Source organism: Chiloscyllium plagiosum, unplaced genomic scaffold, assembly GCF_037043375.1.
Source record: "Chiloscyllium plagiosum isolate Xiang-an unplaced genomic scaffold, Cpla_swu_hap1 HiC_scaffold_18, whole genome shotgun sequence".
In the NCBI taxonomy this organism is placed as follows: domain Eukaryota; kingdom Metazoa; phylum Chordata; class Chondrichthyes; order Orectolobiformes; family Hemiscylliidae; genus Chiloscyllium; species Chiloscyllium plagiosum.
Window position 1 is genome coordinate 10757141 of NW_028270156.1, and position 15248 is coordinate 10772388.

At 42.2% G+C, this 15248-nt stretch overlaps 1 protein-coding gene across 1 annotated transcript in view; it reads left to right on the top strand.

Moving 5' to 3' along the window:
- Nucleotides 1-15248, top strand: part of luzp2 (leucine zipper protein 2) — a 402509-nt gene that overhangs the window by 330212 nt on the left and 57049 nt on the right. The gene's annotated exons all lie outside the window — the stretch shown is intronic.

The following is a 15248-nucleotide window of genomic DNA, read 5'->3' on the forward strand; positions in this document are numbered from 1 at the left end:
TTGCTCACATTGAATTCCATCAGCCATTTCCTGGACCACTCCTCCAAACTGTCTAGATCCTTCTGCAGCTTCCCCACTTCCTCAGTACTACCTGCCTGTCCACCTAACTTTGTATCATCGGCAAACTTCGCTAGAATGCCCCCAGTCCCTTCATCCAGATCATTAATATATAATGTGAACAGCTGCGGCCCCAACACTGAACCTTGCGGGACACTGCTTGTCACCGGCTGCCATTCCGAAAAAGAATCTTTTATACCAACTCTCTGCCTTCTGTCAGACAGCCAATCCTCAATCCATACCAGTAGCTCACCTCGAACACCATGGGCCCTCACCTTACTCAGCAGCCTCCCGTGTGGCACCTTATCAAAGGCCCTTTGGAAGTCTAGGTAGACCTCATCTACTGAGTTTCCCCGGTCTAACCTACCTGTCACCTCTTCAAAGAACTCCAACAGGTTTGTCAGGCATGACCTCCCCTTACTAAATCCATGTTGACTTGTTCTAATCTGACCCTGCTCTTCCAAGAATTTAGAAACCTCATCCTTAATGATGGATTCTAGAATTTTACCAACAACCGAGGTTAGGCTAATTGGCCTATAATTTTCCATCTTTTGCCTTGATCCTTTCTTGAACAAGGGGGTTACAACATCGATCTTCCAATCATCCGGGACTTTCCCTGACTCCAGTAACTTTTGAAAGATCTCAACCAACGCCTCCGCTATTTCCTCAGCCACCTCCCTAAGAACTCGAGGATGTAACCCATCAAGGCCAGGAGATTTATCAATTTTAAGACCTTTTAGCTTTTCTAGCACTTTCTCTTTTGTAATGGCAACCATACTCAACTCAGCCCCCGACTCCCTTTAACTGTTGAGATATTATCATGTCTTCCACTGTGAAGACTGATGCAAAGTACTTATTAAGTTCTCCTGCTATTTCCTTATCTCCCATCACTAGGCTTCCAGCATCAGTTTGAAGTGGCCCAATGTCTACTCTTGCCTGTCGTTTGTTTCTTATGTATTGAAAGAAACATTTACTATCATTTCTAATATTACTGGCTAGCCTACCTTCATATTTGATCCTCTCCTTCCTTATTTCTCTCTTTGTTATCCTCTGTTTGTTTTTGTAGCCTTCCCAATCTTCTGATTTCCCAGTGCTCTTGGCCACTTGATAGGCTCTCTCTTTCTCTTTGATAGATTTCCTGACTTCCTTTGTCAGCCATGGCTGTCTAATCCCTCCCCGGATAATCTTTTTCTTCTTGGGGATGAACCTCTGTACAGTGTCCTCAATTTTACCCACAAACTCCTGCCATTTTTGCTCTACTGTCTTCCCTGCTAGGCTCTGCTTCCAGTCTATTTTCGTCAGTTCCTCTCTCATGCCCTCACAATTTCCTTTATTTAACTGTAACACCATTGCATCTGATTTTGCCTTCTCTCTTTCAAACTGCAGACTGAACTCTACCATATTATGATCGCTGCTTCCTAAGTGTTCCCTTACTTTAAGATTTTTTATAAAGTCTGGTTCATTACATAGCACTAGGTCCAGAATAGCCTGCTCCCTTGTGGGAAAAAGTGAGGTCTGCAGATGCTGGAGATCAGAGCTGGAAATGTGTTGCTGGAAAAGCGCAGCAGATCAGGCAGCATCCAGGGAACAGGAGAATCGACGTTTCGGGCATAAGCCCTTCTTCAGGAATGAGGAAAGTTTGTTCAGCAGGCTAAGATAAAAGGTAGGGAGGAGGGACTTGGGGGAGGAGCGTCGGAAATGTGATAGGTGGAAAGAGGTCAAGGTGAGGGTGATAGGTCAGACTGGGGTGGGGGCGGAGAGGTCGGGAAGAAGATCTCAGGTTAGGAAGGCGGTGCTGAATTTGATGGATTTGACTGAGACAGGGTGGGGGGAGGGGAAATGAGGAAACTGGTGAAATCCGAGTTCATCCCTTGTGGTTGGAGGGTTCCTAGCCGGAAGATGAGGCGTTCTTCCTCCAACCGTCGTTTTGTTGTGGTCTGACGATGGAGGAGTCCAAAGACCTGCATATCCTTGGTGGAGTGGGAGGGGGAATTGAAATGTTGAGCTACAGGGTGGTTGGGTTGGTTGGTCCGGGTGTCCCAGAGGTGTTCTCTGAAATGCTCCGCAAGTAGCTCCCTTGTGGGCTCCATGACAAGCTGTTCCAAAAAGCCACCCTGTAAGCATTCCATGAATTCCCTTTCTTTGGATCCACTGGCAACATTATTTACCCAGTCCACCTGCATATTGAAGTCTCCCATGATCACTGTGACCTTGCCTTTCTGACATGCCTTCTCTATTTCTCGGTACATGTTGCGCCCCTGGTCCTGACCACTGTTAGGAGGCCTGTACATAAGTCCCACTATGGTGTTTTTGCCTTTGTGTCTCACCTTATGAAAAGAGATTCAGCAGTTTAGGCTCATGCTCACTCAAGTTTAGAAAAATCTAAGATCTAATTGAGGTATATAAGATGGTAAAAGGAATTGACAAAGTAGACGTAGAGAAGATGTTTCCCCTTGTGGAGCAATGAGAGGTCATTGTTTTAGGACAAAAGGTGGCAGGTTTAAAACTGAGATGAGGAGGAATTACTTCTCTCAAAGTGTAATTTTTCCATGGAATTCACTATCCCAGAGTGCGGTGAGGTCTGAGTGCCAGGCCCCTTAATTGTAAATGCTCCACGAAACGCCTTCAATTAAACCACTTTAATGATAATCTGAGAAACACGATGTACCAAATTTCCCTGCCCTGCTTCGCATTTTGATATAACCCTAACTGAGACACTGGAAAGATTTAAAGAGGAGATACTAATTAGAAATCTGTCTAATGGGCTCAAGGGTTACAGGGAATGAGCAGGAGAATGGACTCGAGGCTGAGATGAAATCAGTCCTAATCATATTAAATGGCAGACCAGGCTTGAGGGCCTGACTTGCATAGTCCTGCTCTTAGTTCTTATATTTCAGGACAGAATTTACAAATTGGGACATTGTTCTTTCCAAATGTCAGCTACAGCTAAAATCCACTTCCCTTTAAGAGGTGCAGGCTGTCTTTAAGTTGTGCAGGCTAGTTATAAGTGGTGCAAGCCTTGCATAAATTTTGGCTTCCTGCTGAGCATGCAGTCACTCAACAGCACAATTAATGGTACCATCGTTTTAAATGAACAGGCAGCATAACATTTGCATGTTGACTGCTTTCATACAAATAGATGCAGATAAATCAAGAATCATGATTCTCTTGACATCCCCCCCACCCCCCCAACCAAAACACTCCTCGTATTTCCTCACTTTTTCCAGCCTTTTCTGCTTTAGTATCCATACAGATCAATATCTCAAAAAGCTGTTGTGCAGAGCTCGGTTTATTGCACCCAGTAACCCTGGTTTCCCGACAAAAGCTTTATTCTGTATTTAGTCTCCCGAAGGAGACGTTCTGGAATTTGACGGAGATGGTTTTGCTTTGCTCTTTGGCCTTCTCTGTGAATTAGAAATGCTGACAATTGGGAAAGGCGCTGCACAATATTGTACTGGGAAATGGGATCAGTATCGATTGGCCAATGTTCATTTTCTTTGTCCTTTTGTTTTTTTTTGCCCTTATGAGTTTGTAGATTAATTCTCTGGCTCAGAGCACTTGCTGGCTGTGTACTCAGGATCCAGAGGGATCCTGACCCCCATGGCACGAGAGTGGTGATAATTGAGTTGAGGGTTGATTGGCAAAATGGAGATGCAATTTTAATGGGATCTGTTTGCACTGGATTTTTACAGACGCTGGCAGGATTCTGGAGGTCATTACCTGAAGGTGAGGAAACTGTGCCAGCACACAGGGCATGTACAAGAGGTTCACAGGTTGAATCCCATCTTCACAGTTATGTGTTGAGGAGAGTTAATATCCTCCCCAGCTATTTTCGTCTCAATGGATTGGTACCTTACTGGCTTTGTATTTTACCTTGTCACCTATAAAGCACTGTCTCTGAAACATTGATATTCTCAGTGATGTGCCACATGGTAATACATAATGGGATTAACTAACCAATAGGATTTACGTTTCCTCTGTGGTAGACTACTGAACGTTTGCGTGTACATTATTTTGGCCGGGACTTGAGGGAATTGACAGACTTAACTCAAATTGGAGTGTATTTATGTAGCTGCTTTTTGATATTCCAAGTGTAAAAATGGGCTTGACAACCAAAAGACACACCAACAATCAGGAATTTTCTAGTATCTTTTGTCCATTAAAGAGCTCTAAGTTTTTTTCCGGTGGAACAGTATGGGGTAAACTTTGTTATCATAATGTATCGAGAGGTAAGTGGCTCAGATCCTCTAATAGGAAACCGACCTTTGTCGCAGACCAGACTGGAGTTACACTTTGGAGCTTTGTGAATGGCCTGATGCAGTTAACATGAAGGAACTTTGGTGATCACCCATCTCAGGAATGCTCCAAATATGTTCCCAAATTTCCCACCCTTATAAATTATTACGGTGTACGTTTTGCATTACTTTCACTCTAATATTAATCATAACCTTTCTGCAACAGGGCAATTAGTTTCTAAAAAACAAACTCTTGAGGCAGCAGCAGTGTTCAATTTTGATATATCATTGGAATTTACACATTCTGAGCTTGTATTTTAATCTCCTTTATCAGTCATCTATGTGTATTTTTTAAATTACAAAAAGAAAAAAAATCATTATTCAATCCATAAACATATCCTGATGATAGAAACTCAGTGAAGAGAGCTCCCTGTGCAATGAGGGAAGTCTTGGATGAAGAAGTTCAGCCAGTGTGTGGTGCATGAAAAACTTAAACTTTAATCACCTTGGCTGGGAATTCTTGCAAGGAACCAGTTTTCTCCAGTGCTTCATGAAAGCAAAATCCACAAGTTGTGAAAAGGCTGAAGGCTAACCAATATTTCATCTGTCCTGTTGACAATTTTACTGTCTCAGTCTAGACCCTGGTTTTATGAGATAAGGTTAATACAGGTCAAATTGACTCAAATTTTCAGCAGTGATCTTTCCCACAGTACAAAATGGTTTTACATGTCTCATAAAACTATGCACGTCAAGAATGAATCTAGTAACGGAACTCACCAGAACTCACTGTTGAGTTCTTTGATCAAGTCTCATATCTTCATTTGCAATGTAACCAGAAATTCTTCAACACTGTGAAATGGAATCTTAATAAATGCCATGATCCCTTTTACTTATTTCAATTGGTGTTTCAATCTGTGAAATTGGCTATTCTCTCTACCTCCTTGCAATCTGTGACAGTGGTGGCATGTGTCAAGAGCACCTGTGATGGATTCTATTGCACTCCTTATACAGTATCAAAGGCTGTTCCTTCCACACAGTTCAATGGCTGATGGCTGTCATTAGGCTGATGTATAAGACATCAACCTGCAGACTCTGCCACATCCAGGGTAGCCCTTTACTTGAAGGGTTTGGACTTTAACTCCTACTTTCCCTGGTCCATTAACTTTACTGTGGATATTGATAACCCAAGGTAGTCCCAGCAATGGGATGTAACCAATTGTTCCTTATTGAATCAAGGTACAAGGTAAAGAAATGCAATAATAGTGAGACATCACAAGCTCACCTGTACAATACTCATAATCGCAAATGGTTTAAATGGACATGTCCGAGAATCAGATCAAAACAGGTGACCAGCCTGCTCCATCCCAACCTCCACGTGCTGATCAGATGACTCCTGTTTTTGAGCCAGCTAACTATTGCTTTGAGGCATGTTTTCTTATACTTCTGTCTGGAACAACAGCCTGTGAGATCCGTGCACACAGCCTGTGAGATCTGCACCCACAGACTGAGAGATCAAACCTTGACGCTGTCTAGTCTTCAGCGATTGATCAGTTTGCCCAGTGGCAAGCATCACCAATGTGTTATTGATCATGGTCAGTTTGACCTGTCACTCTTTAAAGAAACTGCTTGTTTTCTCTGGGAAGAGACTTGTTCCTCTGTTTTAATAAACCTTGACACTAGGCCAACTTGCTCAGGCCATGCCCCGAGGCCATGGCTTATGCAGCTTTTTGTTGTCCAATTCACCGTGTGATATTTACACAGCATAACTCTTTTCAGCTACACCCAGTTTTAATGACAATGATGCATCACATCGAGTGCACTGCTTCTGTTTTAAATTAGCACTTCAGCCGACACACAGTGTCATCTGTGCAGTCCATCTCCTACTGAGTTGGAAACACACATCCTGTCAGAAACCACATTCACTTTGCAACAAATTAACCTTTCAATAGAATAGGCTTCATATGTTTTATTTTTCTCATTTTGCTAACCCAGTAAATTTATAAAGAACAGCAAACAAAGAATAGTACAGCACAGGAACAGGCTCTTCGGCCCTCCAAACCTGCATCGACACATTTTGCCCTTCTGTACTAAAGCTCTCTTCACTTGCAAGATCCGTATCCCTCTATTCCCTTCCTATTCATGTAGTCATCCAGGTGTTTCTTGAATTATGTTATAGCGTCTGCTTCCACCACTTCCTTAGGTAATGCGTTCCAGGTACTCACCCCTCCTTGTGTGAAAAGTTTGCCTCACACAGCTCTTTTAAGCTTCCCACTCCACACACCTTGAATTTTGTGTCCCCTAGTAATTGACCCCTGCACCCAGGGAAAATGTTGTGGTTACTACCGACTTGGGTAAGATGTGTGAAATGCATGGTGCTTGGTGCTCCCTCTAATATCTCAATGTCTTCTCTGTGGGCTGTCATTAATCTCTCTCAATGAGTTTGATGCTTTCCTAAATGACCTTCCACATTTTGGTCAGTCACAAATCAGGGACTACTATGAGATGCCAGCAGAATGCTTGACTTTAGGGGGCCTGTGAGGACATATCTAAAGGATTTCTGCTGCTCTCCTGGGAGGCTCCTGCCCTGAGCAAGTTTCAGTTAGAGCTTTGGAGGTTTGATATCAGGCATACAAATGACCAATCCTGCCCAACACAACTGATTTTTAATGTTTAATTGGTTAACTTGACTTGGGGAATGGATATCGAAGCTGGACCATCTTCCTTGCGACGGGAATTTGATGATCATGCAAAGGCACTGCTGGTGACCATCCTCTAATACTTTAATGTTATTCTGTGGGTTGTCCAAGTCTTCAAAACGCATAGGAGCAAAGTACCACCCATTAAAATATTATCTGTGTCTTGGTGTGAGAACCTGGTCTTCAAATACTCTTCTCAGTCAGTTTATTGCCCATTCTGAAAGACCCAGAGGGACATTAAGGGTCAGCCACACTGCTGTGGGTCTGGAGTCAGGACTAGACCAGTCTTGGTCAGGACAGCAGTATCCTTCCCCCAAAGACATTCGTGAAGCAGATGTTTTTTTTTCCCAACCATCAACAATGGTCGCTGTCATTGGATGCTTAATTCCAGATTTGATTTTATTCAAATTCCACTATGGTGAAATTCGAACCCAGGTTCCTGGAACATTACCATGATCTCTAGATTAATTGTCCAGTAATAAACTCACTAGGCCATTGCCTCCCACGATAGGCTTAAGATAAAGCAAAGGCGTAGGTGACGGGTAACCCCTACCCTGTATCGCCAAGAGGTAGATGAGGCAAATACCACAAGGCAAAAGTGAGGACTGCAGGTGCTGGAGATCAGAGTCAAGATTAGAGTGATGCTGGAAAAACACAGCAGGTCAGGCAGCATCTGAGGAGCAGGAAAATCGATGTTTCACGCAAAAGCCCTTCATCAGGAATGAGGCAGGGAGCCTCCACTTAGGAACAGTTATCTGGGAAAATAGCGCAATGCTCTCAGCCCATCTCGGGGCAGTTCATACTATCTGAGCCCGAATGCAGTCTTTCATGAAGCTCCAACTCCTTATAAGCTAAAATAAACAATCTCATCTGAGACTCATTACCTTATGCTGTGGGGGATAAAGAATCTTCCGGATGCTTTTGCGTTCAGGAAGGCTTAGCAGCATATCAAATACAAATTTGGCCACCTTCCAGCCAGCATATTGGGTACTGCTGAATTACCGTCACCACAGACACTAATCGTAGACGTTAACATAGCCTTTCAGCATTTGTGCATTTGTCCCAGTAGAATGTAGCCCCATAAATTTCTGGACAATAAGTTTGATAACAGCAGGACGACAGGATAGTAATGTTGGAAGAGCTAGCCTGTGCTTACTTGCTTGAAAAATCAGGGATTGAATCAATCCCATAGGTATCAAGCACTGACTTATTTGACTACATGTCTGAAACTATAAGGTTAAGTTCATAGTCTACCTTCATCAGCTCACTGATGGAATTTCAGTTTTTTGAAGGCTATCCCTCTGGTAATGTGAGCATAAAATCGCATCTGCTAAGTTATGTGCTGGCTGCAGCATTAGGCAGCTTTATCTTCATTAGTGAAACTTGTTATACCTCTGGGATATGTTTCACATTAATCCTAATCCATAGTCGTCGTCATCTCTCGTCGATCTCTACTGAACTTTCATTGACATTACAGCTGTTATATTTTGCTAATTGCCTATTATATGTACTCTCTTATTCCACTTAAATAGCTTAACTATTAATATTTGGAAGATGCATTGTATTATTTGTTACTACTGTTCTCCAAAACAACTTGACCTTCCAATGTTACATTCTTAAACATCCATCGATGCTTGAAAATTTTCCTGGGCCTTCTAATTACCTCAAAAACCTTTTTGTTTTCGTGATAATGCTTGACCTTGAATACCTTATGCTATTAAAGAGAAATTTGTTAACTTGATTTAATTAGAACAATATAGTTTGACTAAACAAACAAATCTTAGAAACCACAATTACCAAATTTTAATTCAAGTTTTAAAATCTTCACAACCAATGATTTTGTTTCTCAATAAAGAAATAACCAGGAAGGAATGCAATCAGAAACATCCTTCCTAAGTTATCAAATTAAAGACAAGCTTCTGGTGGTGCAGTGGTAGTGCCCTTTCCTCTGAGCCAGGAAGCCTGGGTTCAAGATGCACCTGCTCCAGAGGTGTGTCGTGACATATCTCAGCAGGTTGATTGGAAAACATTAAATCTGATTTCTATTTTTTGTCAGTCTTGCCTTGCTGTGCTGCTTTTGGTGTACACAAGCCTTCTGTTAGACTGGACAAGCAGGGAACCAGTAATCAAGCCTCAGTGATAACATTAACATCCAAAGTGTATACGTAAAGAAAGGTTTCACTGGTTTGTAACAGGTATCCCTCTGACTTGATTACTAGAGTACATAAACAGTACTGCTCAGGCAGCATCCAAGGAGCAGGAGTGTCATTGTTTCGGGCAAAAGCCCTTCATCAGCAATGAGGCTGAGAGCTGAGGGGATGGTGAGATAAACAGGAGGGTGTTGGGACTGGGGGCAAGGTAGCTGGGAATATGATAGGTAGATGGAGGTGGGGGTAATAGTGATAGGTCAGAAAGGAAGGTGGAGTGGATAGGTATGAAGGAAGATGGACAGGTAGGAATGTTGCTGAGTTGGAAAAATAGATCTGCAATAAGGTGAGGGACAGGCAGAAACCCTCATAACATTCAAGGAATATTGCGATGCCAAAGCATACAAGGCTATGGCCCGTTGCTAGGAAATGGGATGAGAATAGTTAGCTAGTTGTTTTTTTTTACCAGTGCAGACACAATGGGCCGAAGGGACTTTTTCTGAGCGATAGATCTCTACTTTCCAGGTATTATGATTACACATTGTTCAACTTTTTTGTGTAATACCCTTGTGTTTAATTGGATAAAATGTCAAACAACATGGCAGATAGTACATCTATACATTATGTGCTAGAGCTACATCTTATCTCAATTCCAACCTTCCAATTCAGTACTGCCCTCATGACCTATCCTACCTATCCATCTTCCTTCCCACCTATACACTCCACCCTCCTCTCCGACCTATTGCCATTGCCCCTATCGCCATTGCCCCCATCTCCATCTGCCTATCCATTCTCAGCTACCTTTCCTTCTCCCAGTCCCACCCCCCTCCCATTTATCTCACCACCCTCTCGGCTCACAGCCTCATTCCTGATGAAGGCCTTTTGCTCGAAACATTGACACTCCTGCTCCTCGGATGCTGCCTGATCTGCTGTGCTTTTCCAGCACCACACTCTTGACTCTAGTCTCCATCTGCAGTCCTCACTTTTGCCTACATAAACATTACATCCAGCTCATTGCTACAAACATGAATATATGCCTGAAACAGACATTAGACTTCCTTGTGTCACATGCAAAGAGACTAACACCTGCATTGCCACGGTCACTCAATGTCCACATAGAAGCCTTTATTAATATGATGGTTGGTGCAGCTTCAGCTCATGATATATGGATGTACTATCTGCCATGTTGTATGACATCTTATCCAATTAAACCCAAGGCTATTACACAAGAGTTGAACAATGTCTAATCATAATATTTGGAAAACAGAGATCTATTGCTCAGAAATAGTCCCTTCAGCTCATTGTGTCCACACTGTGGGAAAAAAAATTAGCTAACTATTCTCACTCTATTTTCCAGCAATTGGGCCCTAGCCTCGTATGCTTTGGTATCGCAATATTTCTTGAATTTTATGAGGGTTTCTGCCTCTCCCACCTTTACAGGCAGTTTCCCTCACATTCCCCCCCACAAATCTCCTGCTCCCTTATCTTTTAAATCAATCTCTCAACCATGGGAAAATTTCCTCCCTGTCTACTGTGTCTGTGCCCCTCATAAGTTTATACATCTCAAACATATACCCCATCACTCCCCAAGGAAATTAACCCCAGTCTGTCTAATCTCTCTTCATAATTAACACACTCCAGCCCGGGTAACATACTGCTAAATTCCCTCTGCATCCCATCTCTAAAGAATCCCACTGAAAGGGTAAATGCACAGTTTACGGAGTTTTCACTCGCATCAGTACTTTAATTTTAACTACAATTTTAGACCTGCGAATTTAAATGCCAGGAAAGATGTCAAAATCATACCAATCCATTAAGAAATTTCTTATAAATACTCGAATAAATAGAATTGTTAGCTGTGAAGGGACCTAAGATGTTACTAGACTGCAAATTAGTCATTCCCTCAGACACAGGGGCACCGTCATTCATTTATTTTTCCATCTCTCAAGCTGTGTGAACTGTCTCCACACAATTAAACATTGCTGGTGCCAAAATTACAGTTAATTAGCTGAGACTCTCCACAATGCCATCTATGAAGAACCATAAGTGAAATAAATTGCAGCAGTTTTAGTTGAGTCAGTATTACCATTGTATAAGAGTCCAGAGCTTAAAACCACTTGGATTTAGCAACATAGGCACAGGAGTAGGTCATTCAGCCCATCGAGCCTGTTCCACCATCGAATGAGATCATGGCTGATCTGTGGCCAATTTCATATATCTACCTTTGGATCATATCCTTTAATACCTTTGCTTAACAAAAATCTGTCCATTCAGATTTAAACTGAGCAATTTAAAATTAACTAGCATCAACTGCCTTTGGTAAAGGAGAGTTCCAGACCTCTACCACCCTTCTGTGTGTAGAAGTTCTTCCCAACACAGAATCATTATGCTGTGGGAGTTGAGCGTTTGGTCCACTGAGCCCACCCCAACTCTCTGAAGAGCATCCCACCCAGACCCAGGTCTGGAAGCATCTGTCGAGAGAGAAGCACAGTTAATGTTTCATCCATCACATCTTTTCTGACAATGCTGACTTCCGCAGTAGGAGTACCTCAGAAATATTTACCTTTTCCCTCAACTGAGGATTTATGTTCTGCCTGCAAAAATGACCCTGAGTTTCCAGTTGCCTGCCACTTCAACACACCACCCTGTTTCCTGGCCAACATGTGTGTCTCAGGCTTGCTGCAGTGCTCCAGTGAAACTCAGCACAAGTTGGAAGAACAACACCTCATTTTCCACTTGTGGACCCTGCAGCCTCTCGGACTCAACATTGAGTTCAGTAACTTTTCAGCCTGATTCCATGCTTCCATGTTTTTTGCCCTCCCCCACACTTGGTTCTGTTATGACATGGGTTGCTTTTAGCACAGTCACTTAATTTCACGTACGCGAAGGTCCATTAACACATTCAGTACATCTTACTCATTTTCTCCTACTCTGAGCTGTTATCATCACTTATTCAGCTTTTCTTCTGTACTGGCCTGCTATCCATAATCTCCTTGTTTCCCTCTTCCATTCCCCCCCCCACCCCCCACACCCCCCACCCCTCGTATATCTCTCTCTCTGGGCTCCATCTCCACCGTTCCTAACCTGCGCCTCCACCTTTCAAACACCCCAGCTTCAGCACAAATACCATGTTTTCCTAGCTGCTAGCAGATCTGTGTAAGAGTTATGGGACTCAACATCAACTCTGCTTCCTTCCCACAGGAGACACCAGACCTGCTGAGTTTCTCCAGCAGTTTCTCTTTTTGTCTCTAATCTTGAGCATCTGCAGTCCTTTGTTTTTCTTGAATGTTTCAAGCCTGTTAGGACTCTTCATCAGAGATTATAATTGCCTGTCAAAAATGTACCCATGCACAAAAACATAACCACACTTTCAGAAGAATGTCGCTCAATAGATCATAGGGTGAAGATTCAGGCCTTTGATTTCCTAACTGATGAGCCCTTGGCTCTGCTCTTTTGTCGTGGGACAGATTCAGTCGGGGTTGAACCAAACAAAGGAATTAGATTCATGTACTTTCAAAAAGCTCATTAATGAGACTTAATAATGAACTTCATATTCATTTTGGCTGAAGTCCACATGACACAGGAAACAAAGCACAGAGTAGATTAATGCTATGACCGTGATTATTTCATATATTGTATCTCACGGCACTGTGCCTGGCTCTGATATTGCAAAGTAATATTTTTTTTCTCTATACATCAGAGGACTGACAGCTGAAGACAAAGATATAGAGAACTCGCGAAGTGAATCAACCCTATGTCAAAAACAGACAGGGAAATATTTAGGATATATTTATGTGGCATTTTTTCCACATTCCTCTCCATATGTATCACAATTTAAACACATTGATGAAAACAGATATCTGACAGACACAAGTCACATGTCATTGGGAGAGTGCACCAAGAGATTATCACAGGTGAAACACACTTCTGGCCAAATAAAAAAAGATTATTAAGCTTCTTAAGAAGAAGTACACTTTTATTTAAAAAAAACTTTGGCTTAATGAAAACTTGAAATATTATTAGAACTTGTAATTGAACCTGTTCTGTAATAAATATTAAATAAAACATGTTTGATGGGGCAAATGCACAAGGTCTTTTCCCTGAGCTGGGGGAATCCAGAACCAGAGGGCATTGGTTCAGGGTAAGAGGGGAAAGATTTAAGGGACAACTTTTTCACACAGAGGGTAGTGCATGTATAGAATGAGCTGCCAGAGGAAGTGGTAGAGGCTGGTACAATTGCAACATTTAAAAGGCATCGAAATGGGCTTAAGAATAGAAAGGGTTTAGAGGGATATGGGCTAAATGCTGGCAAATGGGACTAGATTAATTTCGGGTATCTGGTCGGCATGGATGAGTTTGACCAATGGGTGTGTTTCCGTGTTGCACATCTCTATGATGCTGTGTTGAATTGAAATTTTGAAAATTCGCAGCCGCAGTTGCTGTATCTCCCTGAAACGTAAGCTACCCTGATTTGTGGATATAGTTTATGCAAAAATAATAAAATGCAAAAATGCAAGAGATAAAGCATATTTTGATTTGCAATACACTCCATTTCTTTCCTTGCTTTTTAAATCCCTCAGCAAGTTCAACATGTCAGTGAGTCACACTCTGTCTCCATCAATCCTATACTTACTAAACTGTTGGCAACAGAAACTTCATCAGTGTTCCCTTGTTTTCTGCTGCACTGATCCATTCTTTCTCAAATCTGCCTAAGTATTTCCCTTCTACTCATTCATTTTTCAATAATTATGTGAGGGTTACATCTTTTACACGGAGGGTCATTCGCATGTGAAATGAGCTTCCTGAGGAAGTGGTGGATGCAGCCACAGTTACAATGTTTGAAAGGTTTAGATAAGTACATGAATAGGAAAGGTTTGAATGGATATGGGCCAGGGTCAGGCAGATGGGGCTAGTTTAGCTTGGGGTTAATTTCAGCATAGACTGGTTGGACTGAAGGGTCTATTTCTGTGTTGTAGGACTCTGTGATTGTCTGGCTTTTAATTCAAGAAAAATTTCAAAGCATAATGTCCAGGTGACTCAATTAATTCAGAACCTCAGTGCTGCTGAAAGTGCAAGAACGTTCTCAACTGGATGAAGTACTCTAATGAATGTGAATGCTCATATAATTCTGATAATACCTTGTAGTAACAGAACTTGTGTACAATCACTGGATTTAAGCAGAAGAAACCTCTTTAAACATCATATAGTTATGATATTTAAAATAGCAGGATCAAGGTATGGCATGGTGGCTCAGTTGTTAGCACTGCTGCCTCACAGCACCTGGGAATGGGTTCGATTCCAGCCTCCGGTGACTGTCTGAGTGGAATTTGCACGTTCTCCCTGTGTCTGCGTGGGTTTCCTCCAGGTGCTCCAGTTTCCTCCCACAGTCCAAAAATGTGTAAGTTAGATGAATTGGCCATGCTAAATTGTCTATAGTGTTCAGGGATGTGTAGGTTAGGTGCATTAGTCAGGAGTAAATATAGGGGAATGGGTCTGGGTTGGTAACTCTTTGGAGGGTCGGTGTGGACTTGTATCAACACTGTAGGGATTGTATGATTCTAGGATTCTGTGATTCTAATTTAGGGACTTCTGTTAGAAATCTGTTATATCCACAGCAAACTTCCTCCAAAATTCACAAACTGTCATGCACACAGCTGTCAGGGGCTCAACACCTCAATGAAAATGTCAATGTCAAGTAGAAGGAATTGAGAGCAGTTATTGAAAATATAATCCTGATGTCACTGAGTGTCAGATTAGGATCTGTCTCATCTCCCACCCAAGAGAAAATGGCATCTGTTAGAAAAATGATGTTAAATATAAAATAGTGAATCTGCGTGTCTGTAGTTTGGACCCCCCACTGGGGGTTTTGCACAGCAATGGGGAAGGGGAAATCCAATCTATGATGTCAGGTTTGACATTTGCGCTAATAATCCTAGTTGTATGTCATCGTTTCCTATCTTTTATGCTCCACAATATTTGGCAGATGTCCTATCCTGGGTGAGCCCAAATTCCCTGCAAATAAATAAGAAGTGGAAATATCAAGTCCATACTCTTCAAATCCTTCCTTAACTCTATACATTTGTTGCCAGTTTTATCCCTGTCCTTACCTGCCC